The sequence below is a fragment of the Lissotriton helveticus genome, chromosome 10 (assembly GCF_964261635.1).
Source record: "Lissotriton helveticus chromosome 10, aLisHel1.1, whole genome shotgun sequence".
Lineage (NCBI taxonomy): Eukaryota > Metazoa > Chordata > Amphibia > Caudata > Salamandridae > Lissotriton > Lissotriton helveticus.
This window is the reverse complement of record NC_136071.1, coordinates 300,030,756-300,051,957: the sequence shown is the minus strand read 5'-3', so window position 1 is coordinate 300,051,957 and position 21,202 is coordinate 300,030,756. Positions and strand designations below refer to the sequence as shown.

General features: G+C 45.3%; 1 protein-coding gene across 3 annotated transcripts in view; it reads left to right on the top strand.

Moving 5' to 3' along the window:
- The window catches only part of SETD2 (SET domain containing 2, histone lysine methyltransferase), a 1,168,808-nt gene that overhangs the window by 776,998 nt on the left and 370,608 nt on the right, over window positions 1-21,202 (top strand). The gene's annotated exons all lie outside the window — the stretch shown is intronic.

Below are 21,202 nucleotides of genomic sequence, written 5' to 3'. Positions count from 1 at the left end.
GAAACTTTAACACAGTCACAAAAATCATCAAGCATTCTACCCATGTTAAAAGGTATCATCAAACATGCACCTGAAGTTTTTAATGATCCCACCAGAGCTAGAGTTCTCAACCTCAGGATTGAGAAAAAATATAAACCAGCTCCCAATGTACCAGCTTAAATTAAAGCACAGCTCCCTCTAGATTCCTTGGTTGTGTCAAATGCACTTTAAAAAGCAAACTCCTAAACATCAGGGGGTACCCCACCTCCTCATAAGGAGTCCAAATTATTAGATGCATCTGGCAAACGCATTGCCTCACAAGCAGCAAATCACTGGCGCATTGCCAACACCCAAACTTTGCTGGCCAGGTATGATAGCGCTCATTACAACGAGCTTGAAAAGCTCATACAACATCTTTCCGATCTGTATAAGAACAAAGCCAATGACCTCATACAAGAGGGAAAATTCATTACAAACACTTCTATAAAGTGTGCTCTTGATGCAGCCGACACAGCATCTTGTGCGGTTAACACAAGCGTTTTACTACTCAGACACGCATGGTTACCCATATCTGGGTTCAAACAGGATGTGCAGTCCACAATTCTTAATCAACCTTTTGATCAAGCACACTTATTTGGACCCACTGTAGACACATCCTTGGGGGGAAATGAAAAAGGACTCAAACTGCTAAGTCCATGTGAGCCCTGCAGGCAACAACCTCTCGAGGCTCTTTTTGTTGCTCCTTTTATAGAGGTGCCTCTAAGACTATTGGGACGGACAACACATCATCCTCCTACAAAATCTCTACTACAACCTCCCCTAACAGAGCTATTTTAGAGGAGGTTATAGAGGCAACAACAACAAAGGTAGAGGCCGCGGTAATAACACTCGCACCTCTCCTACTACAAAACAGTGACTTCCCCCCGGCCATTCCACTCCAGTCGGGGGAAGACTGTCACAGTTCCTACCTGTCTGGAATTCCATCACCACAGACAAGTGGGTAAGACAAATTATCCAGTATGGTTACTGCCTGGAACTCACTTCAACTCCCCTCTTCATACCCCCAGAAAAAAAATGTCCAATGTCCACAGAACAGCTGACGCTGTTAAACCTTGAAGTTCTCTCCTTATTACAAAAACACGCAATAGAACTGGTCCCCTTACCTCATCAAGGAACAGGGGTTTACTCCCTTTACTTTCTAATCCAAAGAAGGACGGTACTCTCAGGCCAATACTGGACCGCCAACCGTTAAATCTCTACATCCAGTCGGATCACTTCCACATGATCACTCTCCAACAGGTTCTCCCACTGCTCCAACAGGGCGATTTCCTTGCCACTCTAGACCTCAAGGATGCCTACTTTCATATTCCCATTTACCCCGCTCACAGAAAATATCTACGGTTTGTAGTGGACAGACAGCACTATCAATTCAAAGTTCTCCCATTCTGAGTGACAACAGAACCCTGAGTCGTCACAAAATGTCTTACAGTAGTCGCAGCTCAATTGCGCAGACAACACATTCATGTGTGTCCTTAACTCGACGACTGGCTCATAAAAGCCAAGTCACACACACTTGGGATTCACAATAAACCTACCCAAGTCACATCTTCAGCCGTCTCTCCTCATTCAGTATCTCGGTGCCACAAGTAATACCTTGAAAGCCCTTGCATACCCCAATCTAGTCAGGATAGCCAGCATGCAAGCTCTCATATCAAGGTTCCAACCTCAACACTCCCTTCCAGCTCGAGTGTTTATGCAGCTAATAGGGATCATGGCCTCTTGCATCCTCATTGTTCCATATGCGAGACTTCAGATACGTCCTTTACAGGAATGCTTAGCACATCAGTGGAACCAAGCTCAAGGACAGTTAACAAATCTGGTGTTGGTGGACAGCCACACACATCACTCTCTGCAGTGGTGGAATACACAAAACCTTTCCAAAGGGCAGCCGTTCCTCGATCCGTCCCACAGATAGTGCTAACCACAGACGCATCGCTCACCGGCTGGGGAGTTCATCTCCAAAACCAAACCGTTCAGGGTATATGGACCAATCAACAAAAACAACTATCAGGAGTACACATTCAGATTGCGGATCTGCTCAGTCATCAAACACAGCAGATCTACGAATGGAAACTTCATCCCCAAGTTCTTCTTCCATTCTTTCAAATGTGGGGTCATCCAGACATAGATCTGTTTTCTCCACACACCAAAACGCAAAATGCCCAAGCTTCGCCTGCAGATATCCACACCCGTTGTCCAAAGGCAATGCGCTATGGATGAACTGGTCAGGCAGATTTGCTTACGCTTTTCCGCATCTCACGCTCATTCCTTTACTGTTTCGGAAGCTCAATTAACACTCCCTCACAGATCCTAGTTGCTCCAATATGGGCACGCCAACCATGGTTCACAACCCTGTTGGAACTTTCAGTAGTGCCTCATCAAAAGCTACACCTCTCCCCCAAATTTCTCACTCCAAACCATGGAGAGATAAGACACCCAGATCCAATCAACTCAATCTTGCGATCTGGCTCCTGAAGTCCTAGAGTTTGGCTATCTCAATCTCCCACCAGACTGCATGAATGTCCGTAAAGAGGCTAGACGTCCTACTACTAGAGCATGCTAGCATGCTATGCAGCAAAGTGGAAGCAATTTCTCATTTATTGTACAAATAACAAAATTGATCCACTAGATGCTTCAATCCAAAATATTATTTATCTTTTGTATCTACATCAATGTAACCTAGCATATACATCTATATGGCTACATCTTGCTGCAATTGCTGCTTACCTCCAAAACAGACAACATGTATCATTGTTTCGAGTGCCCGCTATTGAAGCTTTTATGGAAGGACATAAAAGGATAATTCCACCTAGAATTCCACCTTCTCCTGTATGGAACCTCAATGTAGTGCTCACTAGGCTCATGGGTCCCCCATTTGAACCTCTACACAAATGCAATTTGCAGTTCCTTATTTGGAAAGTAGCCTTCCTCGTAGCTATCACATCATAGGAGAGTCATTAACCATACAAGAACCATTTTTAAAAAATACACCATTGTGAAGTGGTTCTTAGGCCTAATCCAAAATTTCTACCTAAGTGGTATCTGCCTTTCACCTTAATCAGTTGGTTGAACTTCCAGTATTTTTCCCTCAACCAGACTAAGTAGCTGAAGTTCTCTCCACACGCAAGACGTTAAAAGAGCGATACTCTACTACATCGAAAGAACTAAAAGTTTTAGAAAAACAAAAACACTTTTTGTAGCTTTCTCCCCACCTCACAAAGGCAATCCCATTTCCATAACAAGTATTGCAAGGTGGATTGTTAAATGCATCCAAATATGCTATCTCAAAGCTAAATTATATAAAGTAGGTGAACAGCGCACTCGAAGTAAACTGGCAATTCTATTTATCCGGTATGTGTGCAGTGTTAGAATTATGTCTGTTAGACATATGTGCTGAACTAATGCAAAGTGGCCTAGCTCCAGTGGGCAACTAGGACTCTAACACGCATCAACAATGGTAATTTGATAAAGTAAAATCAATTTTAATGCATCCAATTGTGCAATTCAACTCGAATGTAATTTCTATACATATTTTAAATTTTACATCTCACAAATAAGCAAAAAGCCCACAAGCTTAAATCAATTTAGCATGGCATAAAAATTTCGATCAACATTTTTGAAGACCCAACCCAATGCATTTTGGGACTTCTGTCCCTTCGTCAGGGGTTATCTGTGGAAAAGGAACGAAAAAACTAAAGGAACAAATTCATTTGTAGCACAAAGCGCGCGCAGTGTCAGAGTTAATACAAACAATCTGAGTGACAATGACTCCCTTGATTAGTGCTGCCTTCACCACAGTGATGAAACCGACAAGTGTATTCACGCAAAAACGCTAACTTACTTTCCAAGAAGTTACTGCCATTATGTTACATACATTTGTATGTGCCCTTTTTCCGGGAAGTTAGCTCTGATTCTTCTGGATGTTTCTTAGAAAGATGTTTCTTCATTTGTGGATTTGTAATTGTATTTCCATGGTTATCTTTATGTGACTGCAATTTGATTGATTCATTTGTATATACATTGCCACAATTTTTGAGTATTATTTGATCCACATCTTGCTATGTTCACTAGTTGAGAATACGTGCTACTCAAATCCACTTAACACAGCGTTTACTAACATTTGGAATTTCTGTTTGTTGCTGTGGGTGCAGATAAAGTTGAGACATTCACTATCTAGCGTGTTGCGCGGTGTCTATGTTATAAGACACGTGATGTTATGCTCAACATTTCGCCCATCGTGGTTGTGGTGATGATTGACGTCATCACGCTAAGGTTGAACCTCCTTCCAATCCACCCGAAAACGCTACGCTTGTATTGTCTATACACATCGTGGTAGAATTTAGTCCGTGGTTGTTTTTTATGAGGACTAATCACGTCGGGGTGAACCCTACTTTAGACAGTCCTGGTCACCGACCTGAATATTACGTCAGTGGTACAGTCTTGTTGTTTGTGGTTTATCTTTAACGTTATTATATCAAGGTAAGAACTCAGTAGTCGGTAGTTTAACACACTTCTAAATAGTCAGGGCTTAGTTAGTAATTTCTGCTATCACTTGTTTTTTAGACAGTCTCTTCACCGATAAACAGAGACAGGCTGTTTGGAGTATTATTGTTTCCTCCACTGAGCCTTCCTGACTCTTGGCGACATTTAAAGAGGTGAGCCATGAACCCTCTAGCTCTGCAATTTGTATAGACTTTGATGGATTAATTCCGATCTGCAGCTCTGTTCTTACAGACAGGGCAGAACAGCTTGATTCTTTGTGAGCTACCACAGCGCTCAATTGTGTTATTGCCTGCTTTGAAATGTACAACGAAACCAGGGTTTCACCAGCTGGGATTTGGTGAAACTAGGCTCTGCGGGTCAGGTTTATGCCCACTCTCCCCAGGAAGTGGCTGCTACCCTATATTCCCCTTAATACCCCTAAATTTAGTATTTAGGGGTCCCCCTGACACCAGGAGCTCCGATTTGTCTAATGGGATCTGTAGGAAGGACAAAGCACAGCAGAGATTGTGGGAACAGAGGTCCTGCACCGAAATCGGTGCCACACCCTGCCTGGTTGCTTCCACCGCGACAAATACACAGACTGACTCGTCCAGAAGCTGAACAGTCTCACCAACCCCTTTGAGGACTCTTCCTCCCTTCAGCAAATAAGCAGCATCTCCCTTTGGGGTGGAGGAGTTTAGGAAAGTGCCCCTTTTTGCATAGTTGCCCCCCACTTTTTGCCTAATGTTGATTTACGTTGACTGAGTGTGCTCTGGGTTCCTGCCAACCAGGTACCCAGGGCCTGTGTTATTTCCCTAAACTGTACTGATGTAAAACCCAATTGGCAACTCTCTGGCCACATGCAAGTCCCTGAATATTCACAAAATGCACAGCTCCAGTGGCACCCTTTCTCAGGAAACAAAGGCACCGTCCATGTGCGCAGCTAAGGCATCCACAGCAGCCTGCACAACACTGTTCAGGCAATTAGGCCTTACCCTGAATCCAGAAAAGTCAGTCGTGCATCCTTCAAAGATTATTGCCTTTCTAGGAGCAATGCTCAACACACCGCTGAACAAAGAATTCACATCAGTGGAGAGACGAGCAAAACTAATCTCGCTAGCAAATCTCACACAAAAATGTTCTCTTTCTGTTCGTCATTAAAATCCCTTCTTGGGATGATTTCCTCCTGCATCCCTCCTGTTCCATTCTGCTGGTTAAGGATGCATCCTCTCCAAGAGGAACTAGACATGCAGTGGCTAAAAGCAGAGGGATCTTTCGACGATCTATTTGCCATCACCGCAGCCATAGTCTAAGTGTAATTTCATGGTGGATACACCAAAAGAATATTTCAGTCGGTCTCATTTCTATTCCCACAATCTACTTTGGTCATTGGAGGAAGTGCCCTCTTTTTGCATTGTTGCCCCCGCTTTTTTCCCAAATTGCGGATGTACTTAAAGTGTGCCCTAGGTTCCAGCCTAACTGGTACCTAGGGCCTATGTTCTTTCCCTAAAACTGCATTAAGACAAAACCCAATTGGCACTCTTTGGCCACGTCAGTCCCTTGTAAATGGCACCACAGGTACTAAGGGCACTGTGGCCAGGAAAGGCCTCTAAGGGATGCAGCACTTATTGTGCCACCCTTAGAGGCCCTTTCCCTTTACGCACACACACTGCCATTGCAGGCTGCATGTTTTGGTGCAGAACAAACTAACCTGAGTGCCTTGCCTACAACCCACTGCCCTGGCATAGGTCAGCCACCCCTCTAGCTGGGTCCACTATACCAGTGGTGAGGGTACAGGTGCATGAGCCCTGTACCCCTACAGTGTCTAAGCCCATTCTTAGACATTGTAAGTGCAGGAAGGCCATTAAGAGTATATCGTACTGGGAGTTTGTCATTACGAATTTCACAGCACCATAATGGCTTTACTGAAAACTGGGAAGTTGGGTATCCAACTTCTCAGCACATTAAACCCACACTTATGCCAGTGTGGGATTTAAGGAAAAATGCACTCAGAAGGCATCGAAGAGATGCCCCTTGAAAAACGACCTAACCGCCAGCTACCACCACCAGACATGTTTCTGAACCCCTAGGTCGAGAGCCTGCTGCTCTTGGGGTTCTGAAACAATGTACATCCTGGGACTAGGTGCCAAGCCTCCTCCCCCAGGATGGGCAGGGTCCACGAAGGGGAAGCTTCAAAGGCTTGCCGCCTTTGAGCTACCCCAGCCCTTTGCCGTTTCCAGCAACTGGTTCCCACCGGTTCTGACCCCCACTTTTGGCAGGAGAATCGGTGGGAAAACCAAGTGAGGAAGGGAGGTGTGTCCACCTTGGCCAACCCCACCCCTCAGGTGGGGGCGGCGAGATGAAGCACAACTCTCAGTCCCTGCCATCTTGCAGATGGGGGGACCCAGCCAACCCGAGAGGCGTATGCTTCCCTCCCACTGGAGGGTGGGATAATAGGGAGTGTACCCACCCCAAGGAAGGGTCCCATTGGTCCCAACCTTTACTTACCTGTAACACCCCTAAATCTAGTTTTTAGGGGCAACCCTGAACCTTGCCTTCTCAGACAAGAACCGCCCAGAAGAAGAGAAGAAGGACTGAAGAAGCCGTCCTGAACTGAGGAGGAGGAGGCCCACTGACTTGGCACCAACCCTACCGGGCGGTCCCCACCTCGAACCTCCTCCAGTGAAATTCTGATGTGTCTTAGCCTCAAGAACCCAAATGACCTGCCCTGCCTTCCAAAACTAAGACTTTGTTTCCTGTGAGCACCGGATTTGCCCACCCTCAGACTCTGGCTCCAGCCTAATCCGCAAGTCTGCACCACTCTTGATCAGCCACCAATTGGAGTCCCTCTATTCTCCATTGGATAATATTTGGCCTCAGCACTCTGCACCCGGCCACCCTAGTGCCGCTGAGGGTGTTTCAGGAGTGCATCCTTGACCCTGGGGAGTTGGTTTGTATGAAACACTAAAAACTGCATATGTTCTAAAAGTGTATTACTTACCTTTTGTCTAGGAGATGCCTCACTGTGATATCTACAGCAAAAGTACAGCGGTTCTGTAGGGTACAAGAATGATTTCTTCACATAAGCATAGGCAATTTAGATGGAATCATTCAATTTTTATACCAAAGGAACACAAACCAAACAAAGAATTCAAATGAAAATTCACTTCATAAATGTCAGTTACTCTTTTTACTGAAGATACAATCAGAATGTTTATTTTAGTTTCTAAGACTGTCAAAACAAACAGTGACATATAGTACAGTGAAGTAAGTGCTCAGTGACTGTAGTGATGTGAACGCATTATATACAGGTGTGGGTATAAAATATTCACAAACGATCAGACTGGATTTACAATTGAGGAAAACAATGTCAGAACAAATTAAATCAGTGTCTCCGGTAGAAGGCAAAACTGCTCATTATTCTAAGCCATGAGACTTGGCTTAGTGGAGCCAACGTGTAAATCTGACGTTTCGACCCTGACAACAGCCTAATTCATTGATGTCATGACGGGTCTTCTTCAAGGCTAGGGGGTAGTAGACATCCCAAATTGAAATATGAAATCCCTCAGGGTAACCTCTTCCAATCGAGGCTAGCAGGTGCCTGATGAGATTCAGGGACCAATGTTGTCCTGCAAGTAGGGGTCATGGCAATGTAACTGAAGTCTTGTTTAACAGTCTCAGGTAACCTCTTCCAGTTCAGGCTAATGGTAGCCTGATGAAAATCAGGGACCAACGTTTTAGTTTTGCTGTTAAATACCCAGATTCTGAATGACGCAGGATTTCCCTGTTGTGTTTGTGAAATCACTGTGATATCTAGGCATATCACACTGATTAGCAAAAGTAATCTGAAAAGTAACTAAAAAGTAATGTCAAACTGTCTTACCTGTAATTCAACCAACTGCATTTGAACCTGTAATCATTGCATAAGATTTAGCAAAGCATTTATTTCACTTACCTTCACCAGACTTGGCTTGGCTCTAGAAATGATATTTTTTATACAAACAAATTGGTCTGAGTTCAGTCTTTGAGTGTGTGACAACATTTTTTGCGTGAGTGTGTACAACAAATGCTTGACACTACCCTCTGATAAAGCCTTACTGCTCGCCCACACACTAACACAAATAGAGAGTAAGGTGCTTTCTACTTTTACCTCTGCCTACCATTTGCGTTCCATTGGACTTCTCTGTGCACATTATACCTCATTTTGGTATAGTATATACAGAGCTAGCTTCCTACAGTCATCAGTACAGACGCCTCCCTCGATCGATGGGGAGCTTTCCTTCAAGATGTACAAGTCAGTGGCAAGTGGCAAAAGTTGCATTGCCTCCTTCACATCAACTTGTTGTCACTCAAGGTGGTTCATGTGGCCTTACAAGCTTTTCTGCCAAGGATAAAGAATTTAGCTGTGCTCATTCGAACGGACAACATCACCATGATGCACTACAACAAGCAGGGGGATACGAGATCACAAGTCCTATCACAAGAGGCGCAGTGCATCTGGAAATGGGCAATTCGCAACCAAGTATCACTAAAAGAACGTCTTCCTGGTATCCAGGACACCACAGCAGACACTCTAAGCAGACTAAAGTTGTCAATTCACGAATGGGAACGGGATCAAGCCACTCTTGACAGAATCTTACTCCAGTGCCGCAAACTGAATCTCGATCTTTTTTCCATGCATCAGACCAAGAAATGCCAGTTCTTCGCAAGCCGGCATCACCATCCGTGATCGTGGGGGAATGCATTTTTGTTGGCATGGTCAGGCATCCTTGCCTACGCCTTTCCTCCAATTCCTCTCCTATCAAGGCTGCTTGTAGGAAAGTTGATGTTGCAGTGCCCCCCCTTTTCCCCCCCACATTTTTACTTTTTGCTTGGCTTTTGATGCAACTTTGACGGTAGAGTACCGGGTCTCTGCTAATTGGGTTGCGAGTACCAGTGTTCTTTCGCTAAAACTCTTCCTCAATTGGCACCACTTCAGACCCCCTTGTAAGTCTCTAGTAAATGTTACCCCTGGTACCTAGGGCATTGGGATTCAAGAGGGTCCTCTATGGACCCCTCACCTAGGCCATTCAAACTGCCACTGCAGCCTACATGTCTTGGTGCAGACTAAAACGACAAAGTCGACATGCCACACGGCCAGTGTGGCATGTCAAAGCAGCACGACCTAAGGAATGGGTAAGTCACCCCTCTAGCATGCCTTACAGGCCCTAGGGCAGAGTGCACCTCATCTAATGTGAGGGCATATCTGCATGAGTAGATATACCTCTAGAATATTTAAGTCTATCCTTAATATTGTAAGTGCCAGGAAAGCCATAGAGAGTACATGGGCTGGAAACTCGATAACTCGAGGTCCCCAGCATCACTATGGCTTTAGGAGTGTTTGGTACCAGCAAAACTCCTCTTAATAAACCCACACTGATGCCAGTGTTGAATTTATTAAAACATGTATTCAGGAGACCCCTCAGAGGTGCCCTCTGAAAACCTACCAACCCTGGTGTCGTCTCTGACTGACTTTAGGCAGCCTGCCACCACCAGACATGTTTCCGAACCCCTAGGTCGAGAGCCTGCTGCTCTTGGGGTTCTGAAACAATGTACATCCTGGGACTAGGTGCCAAGCCTCCTCCCCCAGGATGGGCAGGGTCCACGAAGGGGAAGCTTCAAAGGCTTGCCGCCTTTGAGCTACCCCAGCCCTTTGCCGTTTCCAGCAACTGGTTCCCACCGGTTCTGAACCCCACTTTTGGCAGGAGAATCGGTGGGAAAACCAAGTGAGGAAGGGAGGTGTGTCCACCTTGGCCAACCCCACCCCTCAGGTGGGGGCGGCGAGATGAAGCACAACTCTCAGTCCCTGCCATCTTGCAGATGGGGGGACCCAGCCAACCCGAGAGGCGTATGCTTCCCTCCCACTGGAGGGTGGGATAATAGGGAGTGTACCCACCCCAAGGAAGGGTCCCATTGGTCCCAACCTTTACTTACCTGTAACACCCCATAATCTAGTTTTTAGGGGCAACCCTGAACCTTGCCTTCTCAGACAAGAACCGCCCAGAAGAAGAGAAGAAGGACTGAGGAAGCCGTCCTGAACTGAGGAGGAGGAGGCCCACTGACTTGGCACCAACCCTACCGGGCGGTCCCCACCTCGAACCTCCTCCAGTGAAATTCTGATGTGTCTTAGCCTCAAGAACCCAAATGACCTGCCCTGCCTTCCAAAACTAAGACTTTGTTTCCTGTGAGCACCGGATTTGCCCACCCTCAGACTCTGGCTCCAGCCTAATCCGCAAGTCTGCACCACTCTTGAGCAGCCACCAATTGGAGTCCCTCTATTCTCCATTGGATAATATTTGGCCTCAGCACTCTGCACCCGGCCACCCTAGTGCCGCTGAGGGTGTTTCAGGAGTGCATCCTTGACCCTGGGGAGTTGGTTTGTATGAAACACTAAAAACTGCATATGTTCTAAAAGTGTATTACTTACCTTTTGTCTAGGAGATGCCTCACTGTGATATCTACAGCAAAAGTACAGCGGTTCTGTAGGGTACAAGAATGATTTCTTCACATAAGCATAGGCAATTTAGATGGAATCATTCAATTTTGATACCAAAGGAACACAAACCAAACAAAGAATTCAAATGAAAATTCACTTCATAAATGTCAGTTACTCTTTTTACTGAAGATACAATCAGAATGTTTATTTTAGTTTCTAAGGCTGTCAAAACAAACAGTGACATATAGTACAGTGAAGTAAGTGCTCAGTGACTGTAGTGATGTGAACGCATTATATACAGGTGTGGGTATAAATTATTCACAAACGATCAGACTGGATTTACAATTGAGGAAAACAATGTCAGAACAAATTAAATCAGTGTCTCCGGTAGAAGGCAAAACTGCTCATTATTCTAAGCCATGAGACTTGGCTTAGTGGAGCCAACGTGTAAATCTGACGTTTCGACCCTGACAACAGCCTAATTCATTGATGTCATGACGGGTCTTCTTCAAGGCTAGGGGGTAGTAGACAGCCCAAATTGAAATATGAAATCCCTCAGGGTAACCTCTTCCAATCGAGGCTAGCAGGTGCCTGATGAGATTCAGGGACCAATGTTGTCCTGCAAGTAGGGGTCATGGCAATGTAACTGAAGTCTTGTTTAACAGTCTCAGGTAACCTCTTCCAGTTCAGGCTAATGGTAGCCTGATGAAAATCAGGGACCAACGTTTTAGTTTTGCTGTTAAATACCCAGATTCTGAATGACACAGGATTTCCCTGTTGTGTTTGTGAAATCACTGTGATATCTAGGCATATCACACTGATTAGCAAAAGTAATCTGAAAAGTAACTAAAAAGTAATGTCAAACTGTCTTACCTGTAATTCAACCAACTGCATTTGAACCTGTAATCATTGCATAAGATTTAGCAAAGCATTTATTTCACTTACCTTCACCAGACTTGGCTTGGCTCTAGAAATGATATTTTTTATACAAACAAATTGGTCTGAGTTCAGTCTTTGAGTGTGTGACAACATTTTTTGCGTGAGTGTGTACAACAAATGCTTAACACTACCCTCTGATAAAGCCTTACTGCTCGCCCACACACTAACACAAATAGAGAGTAAGGTGCTTTCTACTTTTACCTCTGCCTACCATTTGCGTTCCATTGGACTTCTCTGTGCACATTATACCTCATTTTGGTATAGTATATACAGAGCTAGCTTCCTACAGTCATCAGTACAGACGCCTCCCTCGATCGATGGGGAGCTTTCCTTCAAGATGTACAAGTCAGTGGCAAGTGGCAAAAGTTGCATTGCCTCCTTCACATCAACTTGTTGTCACTCAAGGTGGTTCATGTGGCCTTACAAGCTTTTCTGCCAAGGATAAAGAATTTAGCTGTGCTCATTCGAACGGACAACATCACCATGATGCACTACAACAAGCAGGGGGATACGAGATCACAAGTCCTATCACAAGAGGCGCAGTGCATCTGGAAATGGGCAATTCGCAACCAAGTATCACTAAAAGAACGTCTTCCTGGTATCCAGGACACCACAGCAGACACTCTAAGCAGACTAAAGTTGTCAATTCACGAATGGGAACGGGATCAAGCCACTCTTGACAGAATCTTACTCCAGTGCCGCAAACTGAATCTCGATCTTTTTTCCATGCATCAGACCAAGAAATGCCAGTTCTTCGCAAGCCGGCATCACCATCCGTGATCGTGGGGGAATGCATTTTTGTTGGCATGGTCAGGCATCCTTGCCTACGCCTTTCCTCCAATTCCTCTCCTATCAAGGCTGCTTGTAGGAAAGTTGATGTTGCAGTGCCCCCCCCCTTTCCCCCCCACATTTTTACTTTTTGCTTGGCTTTTGATGCAACTTTGACGGTAGAGTACCGGGTCTCTGCTAATTGGGTTGCGAGTACCAGTGTTCTTTCGCTAAAACTCTTCCTCAATTGGCACCACTTCAGACCCCCTTGTAAGTCTCTAGTAAATGTTACCCCTGGTACCTAGGGCATTGGGATTCAAGAGGGTCCTCTATGGACCCCTCACCTAGGCCATTCAAACTGCCACTGCAGCCTACATGTCTTGGTGCAGACTAAAACGACAAAGTCGACATGCCACACGGCCAGTGTGGCATGTCAAAGCAGCACGACCTAAGGAATGGGTAAGTCACCCCTCTAGCATGCCTTACAGGCCCTAGGGCAGAGTGCACCTCATCTAATGTGAGGGCATATCTGCATGAGTAGATATACCTCTAGAATATTTAAGTCTATCCTTAATATTGTAAGTGCCAGGAAAGCCATAGAGAGTACATGGGCTGGAAACTCGATAACTCGAGGTCCCCAGCATCACTATGGCTTCAGGAGTGTTTGGTACCAGCAAAACTCCTCTTAATAAACCCACACTGATGCCAGTGTTGAATTTATTAAAACATGTATTCAGGAAACCCCTCAGAGGTGCCCTCTGAAAACCTACCAACCCTGGTGTCGTCTCTGACTGACTTTAGGCAGCCTGCCACCACCAGACATGTTTCCGGACCTCTTGGTCGAGAGCTACTGCTCTCTGAGGCCAGAAACAAAGCCCATCTTGGGTGGAGGTGTCGCACCTCCTCCCCCAGAATTAGCGCAGGGCTCGAGAGGGAAGCTTTAAATGCTGTTCCACCTTTGTAATGTGGCCTCAGCCTCTGTTGCTAGCACCTGATTCTGGTGGGAGAACCGGTGGGAAAACTTAGTTAAAAAAGGAGGTTTGACCCACTTCTCCAACTCCACCCCTCAGGTGCTGAAGGTGAAGTGAAGCACATTTTTCAGTGCCCACCATCTTAAAGATGGTGAGACTTATCCGATCAGGGCTAGGGTTATGCCTCCCTCCCACAGGAGAATGGCATATTAGAGGGTGTAGACACCCCAGGTAAGGTACAGATTGGTCCCTAACAGTCACTCTCCTGTAGCGCCCCTAAATCTAGTATTAGGTGGCACCTCCAACCCTGAAATCTGATTTCGACAACCTACGAAGAAGAGCTGTGCAGCAGCAAAGACTGACGACACCACCCGACTTGACCCCAGCCCTACTCGCCTGCCTGCGGCCCTCAAAGACCGTGCTGAAGAATAGGGACTTGTCCCACAGACCAGTGACCTCCGGAACCCTGGGGTGACTGCCTGCCTTCCAAAAAGACTCCTAATCTCCTGTGAACAGCGGACCTGTCCAGAAGAAACCACCTGTAAAGAAAAATACCTCTGTTCTAAGGAACCGCAAAACTGCCTCCCGACTCACCTCTGCACCAGACGTCCACAGCCCAAGTGGCTCACCGGACTTTCGAAGGTTTCCCAGCGCTTCTGAGCACGAATCCACCGTTGGCTAACCCCTGAGGGACTCCTCCTCGACGCCTGCATCCTCAACTTGAAGACTCCCAATTCCCGGTAAGCGGTTTCCCGATGCCAAAGGACAACCCTGCGCCAAAGGACACCCCTGCACCAAAACTCTCGGCCTTGGGGAGCTTGGCCAGCAGTGTCCCTACTTCTCGTAACATCTCTATTTACATGGGCAGCTGTTTTTTTGTTCGTCTGGCCTCCTGACCTGAGCCTGCAGCCTTTGAAACCAGTCTCCTCCATTGAATAGCATTGGGCATTCTACTCTGTATTGGCACTCCTCACCCAGCCTTCCCTGTTCCGTTGTAGGCTGCCTTGTGCCCTTCCCCCCCTGTGCTTACCTTAACTCCTGGAGATCGACCCGTGACACTGCTTTACTCACCTGTGAGCAGTGCATCTTCGATCACCCCCAGTCTATAGGTTAACATTGGGCGTCCGACCTCTACTGTGACCTCTGCACCCACCCGCCCCTGTGGAACTTATGGTGCACCTTTTGGTTCCTACTTGGACCTTGTCCAGTGCTGACCTAAACCCCTAATACTGTATTTGTAAGTTGTGTACGTACCTGTGAAACCTGAAAAACGTACTTACCTTAGAATGCAAATCTTGGTCTTAAGATAAAACTTGAGCAAAGCTTATTTTTCAAAAATTGGTGTGGCTCTCCTTTTTAGGTCTCGTGCCTAGCGTTGTAGGGCGCAGCACTGCTTGCGCAGCAAGAGACTTCTTGTAGGGGCTTCTGAAAGCTGACCACACGCTTGTGCGCATAGTTTAGTTATTGTGGCAGGCTATTGGGCGTTGTGTGCATTTCTTTCTAACAAAGACAGCACCAATTGGGGGCGCATTTGCCCCGCCCATGGCCTATTGGTGTCTGTTACCCGCACGGCCGACATCTGTTTTGCATGATCGTGGCCGATAATGCTGAACAGATGTCTCGCTGTGGCGTGCGCACCACTTACGTGCTTGGTGTCAGAAGGCTCCGCCATGTGAACAACCTCTGGGTGCAGAAAGAGACCAATAATTTATCTCTGGCAGGATCCCGGGAGTGCAGTAAGGCTTTGTGCAAAGCCTGAATCCGCTGGTTATTTTCTGTAACCGTTTCCTGCTTTTTTAGTTGGAAGACGCGGTAATATTCCTTTGCCCATATTTCTGACTTCGAATCTGTTCTGTGAGGAGAAACCAATCGCACAAGCGCCACACTGTGCCCTCGTGGAGATTTCCACGTTTGCTGTTGTTCCTTGGCTCCCAGGGAAGGTTTCACCTGCATTTGGAGTTTCTCAAACCGTGACATTTACTACTTTGTTCCATTACACGGAGTGCCAGAAATAACTTTACATCCTCCGCCTGGTTCAATTTGCAGACTTACCTTATAACCCTTTTTTACTGGCTTTTTCATCCGCGTGTCGTGGTTTTCCCGCTTTCACTCTGACAGACAGAGGGCGAAATATGTACCATGGTGGAAATGTTCATGCGTATCCTGTAACAAATGCTAGCTACTGTAGCATGGCATGGTAGCTCATTTGGTTAAGCAAAGCGGCAGGCGTCTAGTACTTCATTCTTTTAGATTACGTGCCATCAATTTGGGTAAAAACGTCCGCTTCTTGATTGTTTTACTTAGAAAGGACAAACCCTGCGGTATGAGAAGCGTTATATAAAGTATTTTATTTTATGGTTTTATTTAATGTCATTCCAAGCCCGGCTGCGAGACCTCTGTGCCGCATCACCAGTCCTGGGCATGTAACCGGGCATACGTGTTCGGTCCGGGTACTGCAAGGTTGACTTGGTATTTTATTGCTTCAGAGCAGGCTGGTGTTGCTTACACCAGTGACCAGATGGTTGCAGTTGGGTGGCAGCCATGTGTGTGTTTATGTGCATGTTATTTGTAAGAACCTGCACGTGTGAGGTTAGGAGGCAGGAAGTGTAGGGTTGTGGAAGAAAGAGCATACGATCGAATACAAAACAGTGAGTCAAGGTATTGGGCACCCTGTCATTTGGTAGAAATGCCCCCCCACAACTGTTCTTTTTTTCTTTTTTTTAACAAATGTAGCACCAGCAATGTTGCTGTGGTCTGACGTGACCTGAACAGGATGTTTGCAAAGGATGGGATGCTGCCGAGCCTGGCACACTCACAAAAAGACCACTGCGGAAAGACCTTAAGAGCATCCGTCTGCTGGTGGAGAAGGGGGGTGGTGGGGTGTGAGAAGGAAGACAGCGCGAGTGCATCGTGCGTCATTGCAAGAGAGTCGCATACTGACCGGGCCCAGGCCTAGCCCCCTTGTTGCAGCACGCGCTGCTGTAGAGTATGTGATCCATGAACGGGAGCGCGGCTGGAACCTTATTGTGCAAGGTCGCTTTTGTTCGATTTTCAAAAAGCGCACACATGGTGCTTGGAGGGCGCCTGCCGCTGCCTAGGCGACTGCTTTCAAGAGGTCTTGTTCAACAAGCATTTGCAATGCAATAGGTCTCGCATTTACACAAGTTTGAGCTATTGACATTGCAAATGACAATGCCTTTTATTTTAGTTTTCGTTTTAAAAACTTAAAAGGCATTGTCATTCGCAATGTCAATAGCTCAAACTCGCATAAATGCGAAACCTATTGCCTTGCAAATGCTTGTTAAGTCTTGTCGTTTATTAGTCACTGGGTGCATAACAAATGTCTTGTGCTCCTCTGTGTTAGGCCTAAGGATGCTCACCCACACTACCACAAACAGACAACTTTGGGTTTATATTGAGCCCTGTACATTTTTGGGGGAATCTCTGGACTATGTGCATAACATAACCACCCAGTGGTATACCTTATACAGAGCCAGCTTCCTACACTGCTCATGAAGATGAAAGCTGAGCCCTGCCGGACGATCCTCATAGCTCTGTCATGGCCGTGCCAACATTGGTTTACGGAACTCTTCATGCTCTCTGAGAAACATCACAATCTCTTGAAACAGATTCCATCTCTTTTAACGATGTCCCAGGGCCAGGTGCTGCATCCGGATCCCAATTCTCTTAATTTATCAGCTTGGCTCCTAAGCACAATGAGTTTTCACATTTGAGCTTATCGTTGTAATGCAGGGAAGTACTGTCCAGCACTCGTTTGAACAGGACTAACAAGACCTATCAGCTGAAGTGGAAACGTTTTTGCATTTGGTGCCAACAAGCTAATGTGCATGCTTTCTCTTCTTCACATTAGGAGATTCTCCCTTGTCTCTTGCACTTGGCAAACTCAGGGTTGGCTCACGCTTTCATCAAGGTCCACTTAGCAACTATCTCACGCTTTAGGAGATCCTCTACCGTACCTTCCTTATGGTCACCTAGAACTGTTAAGCATTCCCTCAAGGGACCATTTAGGGTCTATCCACCAGTCAGACCTCTCCCACCGCTCTGGCAGCTCAACATTGTCCTCGCGCAGCTTATGAAGCACCCATTCCATTATATTCACAGAGTGGCTCTGAAATTCCTTTTGTGTAAGGTAGCTCTACTCGTAACATTGACCTCTGCTATGCGAGTGAGTGAAATTCATGCTCTAAGCATTCAGGAGCCTTTCCTGCAATTTAGGAATAATAGATTGGTCCTTCAGACTGACCTAAGGTCCCTTCTGACTTTCAATTAAATGAGCCCCTCATCCTAAAAACATTCTTCCCAGATCCTCCCACTCCAGCGGAGAGGGCTCTCCATTCATTGGATGTTAAAAGATGCTGGAAGTTCTAATTTGCACAGGAGTAGAGGTTTTTCACAATTCTATTCAACTCTTTAGGGCCTACAGTGCTCTTCGAACGGGTTGTCCTCTTTCCGAAACAGAGAATCGGAGAATTGCTCGTTGGATTTCCAGAGCCATTCGCTATTACCATCAAGCAGCAGGCAAGCCGTTGCAGACATCTGTACACGCTCACTCTACCAGAACTGTTTCAGCCTCAATGGCGCTGTTTGCTGGTGTACCAATTCAGGAAATGTGCTGTGCAGCTGCTTGGAAGAATGCAAACGCATTTCCCTGGCAAACAGCACTGGGTCAAGTTGTACTGTGACATATTTTCAAGTGATGTGAGATTTCGACTTCACCCCTCCATCATTTTTTCTGGCTATGCACAGTTTTTCTTTATACTCTTTCCTATTAGATGTATTGGTATATCTTTATATTTAAATGCATATTTATATATTGATTAATGTCTGAATTTGAATATCATATCTATGGATTCATGCTTTACATTAAAAACAAGAAGAGAAGTAACAGAAACAATGTGCTTCTCAACTGCTTTTTAATCTGATTCAAGCATGTGAAAGTTCCAATTCTGGAGTAAGAGAATAAATACCAGTACTGAGTAATAAAGACAAGTTACTTACCTGTAACTGTAGTTCTCCAGTATTGAAATTTGATTTTTTTTTTTGATTTTTTTTTTTTTGGAGTTTTATATAGCGCGAACTAGACCCGAACCGAATCAGGTATCAGAGCGCTTTACATAGCACAAGTTACGTTTTTTTTGTTTTTTTTTACATGAGGACACACTTTCATTTTTAGGCACGGGGAGATTAAGTGATTTGCCAGAATCACAGGAGGTTTTTGGCGTCGTTACCGAGACTCGAACCCAGATCCCCAGGTCCGAGGTCGAGCGCCTTAGCCGTTAGGCCAGCTCCTCTTGCCTGCGACCAACTCTCCTCCCCTGAGAAATTCACCTTTCCTCCTTTTATTTGGTTGTATCTCCTACACTCGTGCTTTGAAGCTATAGGGCGTGGCAACCTCATTGGTTCAAACCTAGGTTTGGTCTCTTTTTTTTAGCAGTGACTATGATCTATTATAAAAACTAAAGGGTCTATGGCCTTTTCAGGTCTATATTTAACTTTGCATTGCTACTATAATGTTCCGTTGTACTTATTCTCGACGACGGGGAATGATTAAAGCATGTGAATCAAAGATTCAAATACTGGAAAACTCCAGTTTCAGGTAAGAAAATTAATTTCTTCTAGGATTATTCTGGCATTGTTTATTTTCAAAATCCTTAAATGTCCATTGAATATCTGTGATCCAAGTTTCCTTTCTGGTCATATGTTTGTTGGTTTGTGTGATACCTGCCTCAGGTTCTGGAGTTCACTCTTCCAGCTCTTTTATTTGTACTCCCAATATTTGGTCACAGGTTGGCCATCTTGCATACCACTCCTAGAAGTTTTACTGGTGGCAGGTCTTTTACTGTCCCAATGTCTCTTCCCTGTGTCATGATCAGTTGATAGATTGTTTCCAGTGTCTTTGTCCGCCCTCATTCATTGTTCTCCTGGGCAAATGCAGTGGGTAGTACGTCTTCTGAAGTGGTGAAATGGCTAGCTGTATAGTTCTGTTTTATAGCTACTGGATCACTTAAATCAATTCGTCTTGTCTTGCTTGCAGACAGTTTGCTCAGGATTATCAAAAATCTTAGCAGGGATAGAGTCAATGTTAGTCTTCCTAAGTGCTTTTCTCTGATTATTCCGAAAGAGAAGAACATTGCTCTGTCTGGTTGTGCTCCCTAGTTTTGATACTCCATGCTTTGTTGTTGGTTTCCCATCTTGATTTAATGTTTAGTAAACATTTGTTCCCAGAAGCAGTCTTTGTCTTGTTGGTTTCATACCAGCCATTTTGAATTGTCTTGCATGCATTATAATTTTACTGTACAGATGTGGATTCTTGCGCTCTTCAAGCACGTTTTCTAATTGTATATGTATATAAATAGTCTGTTGGTCTTCTTGCTGTAATTTGTAGTTTGTGTTGCGCCCATAAGTTGAGTTCAATAGCTGTACTACCATTCCCAGAGTTAATTTTGTCTATGATGTACTTTTACCTAGAGGATTGTGAAGATCTTGTATGATAGTTATCAGTTTCAGCATATTCAACCCATAGTACATCCGGAGGTATGTCTAGGTTTATTTTACCTGCGGATGTATGCCGTGCCTCATTTCCGCTAAACAGTGGGCTAGAAGAGGCATTTTCTTGCCCTATGGTAGTTTTTTTTCAAGGCAACGCTATTGAGCAACAAATGCTGGTACATTTTCTGTGCTGTGTAATCCTGCATGTCTCTAAGACTGTCTGTTCCCCCACGGGCCTCATGGCATTCTAAGGCCGCAAAGAAACCTCTGGTTGCCATCTTGGGGTGAGGCCCACTTCCACTACTTAATGCATATGGAGGAGGTGCTCCATGTTGCACAGTCTCTGCCGTGAACCTGTCCTGCATAGGGCACCAGCTCCACAGGATAGCTTGCCGTTTTTTGGTACTATGCCCAAAGTGAGCGTCCAGAGATTTAAGTCAGTGCAGCTCTGCACCTTCATGAGACCGCCCCTTCTTGGTTGAGCCCATAACAAGACAAGCGGGTACCATCTACAGCAAAGGGGCATCTCAGGCATGTGGTTTAGGTGATACTAAGGGTATCTGCCGCCTGGTGAGTATTGAGCAGGGAGCTCTCCTTGAGTTCCCCTCATTTGAACCTACCCACAGATCAGACTGCTACATTAATAAAGGGTATTTTCCAGTGGCTGTTATTTCTATAAGGTGTGTGAAAGAGCTTAAAACTTTTTGTATTGCTGAATCTTTTCTGTTTATGTACAACAACTGTGTCCATCTAGCGCCAATATTCAGTTCATTGTTGTGGTTCATCTGTGCAAATTAAACTAAATCCACTGCAACCATCCCCGCACCGCCTAACGACACGATTACGCCAACCACATTGATATACCTAGAATTGAATATTAATATCATGTCTTCACTGTATTTTTTAAATGCAAAATGTTATGTTGTTTACAAAGGGTAGCAATCACTAGTTGGCAGTCGGCATGCAGTACAGTGATTTTGGGTGAATCTTCATTGAAAATAGCTAGTAGTCCTCATAT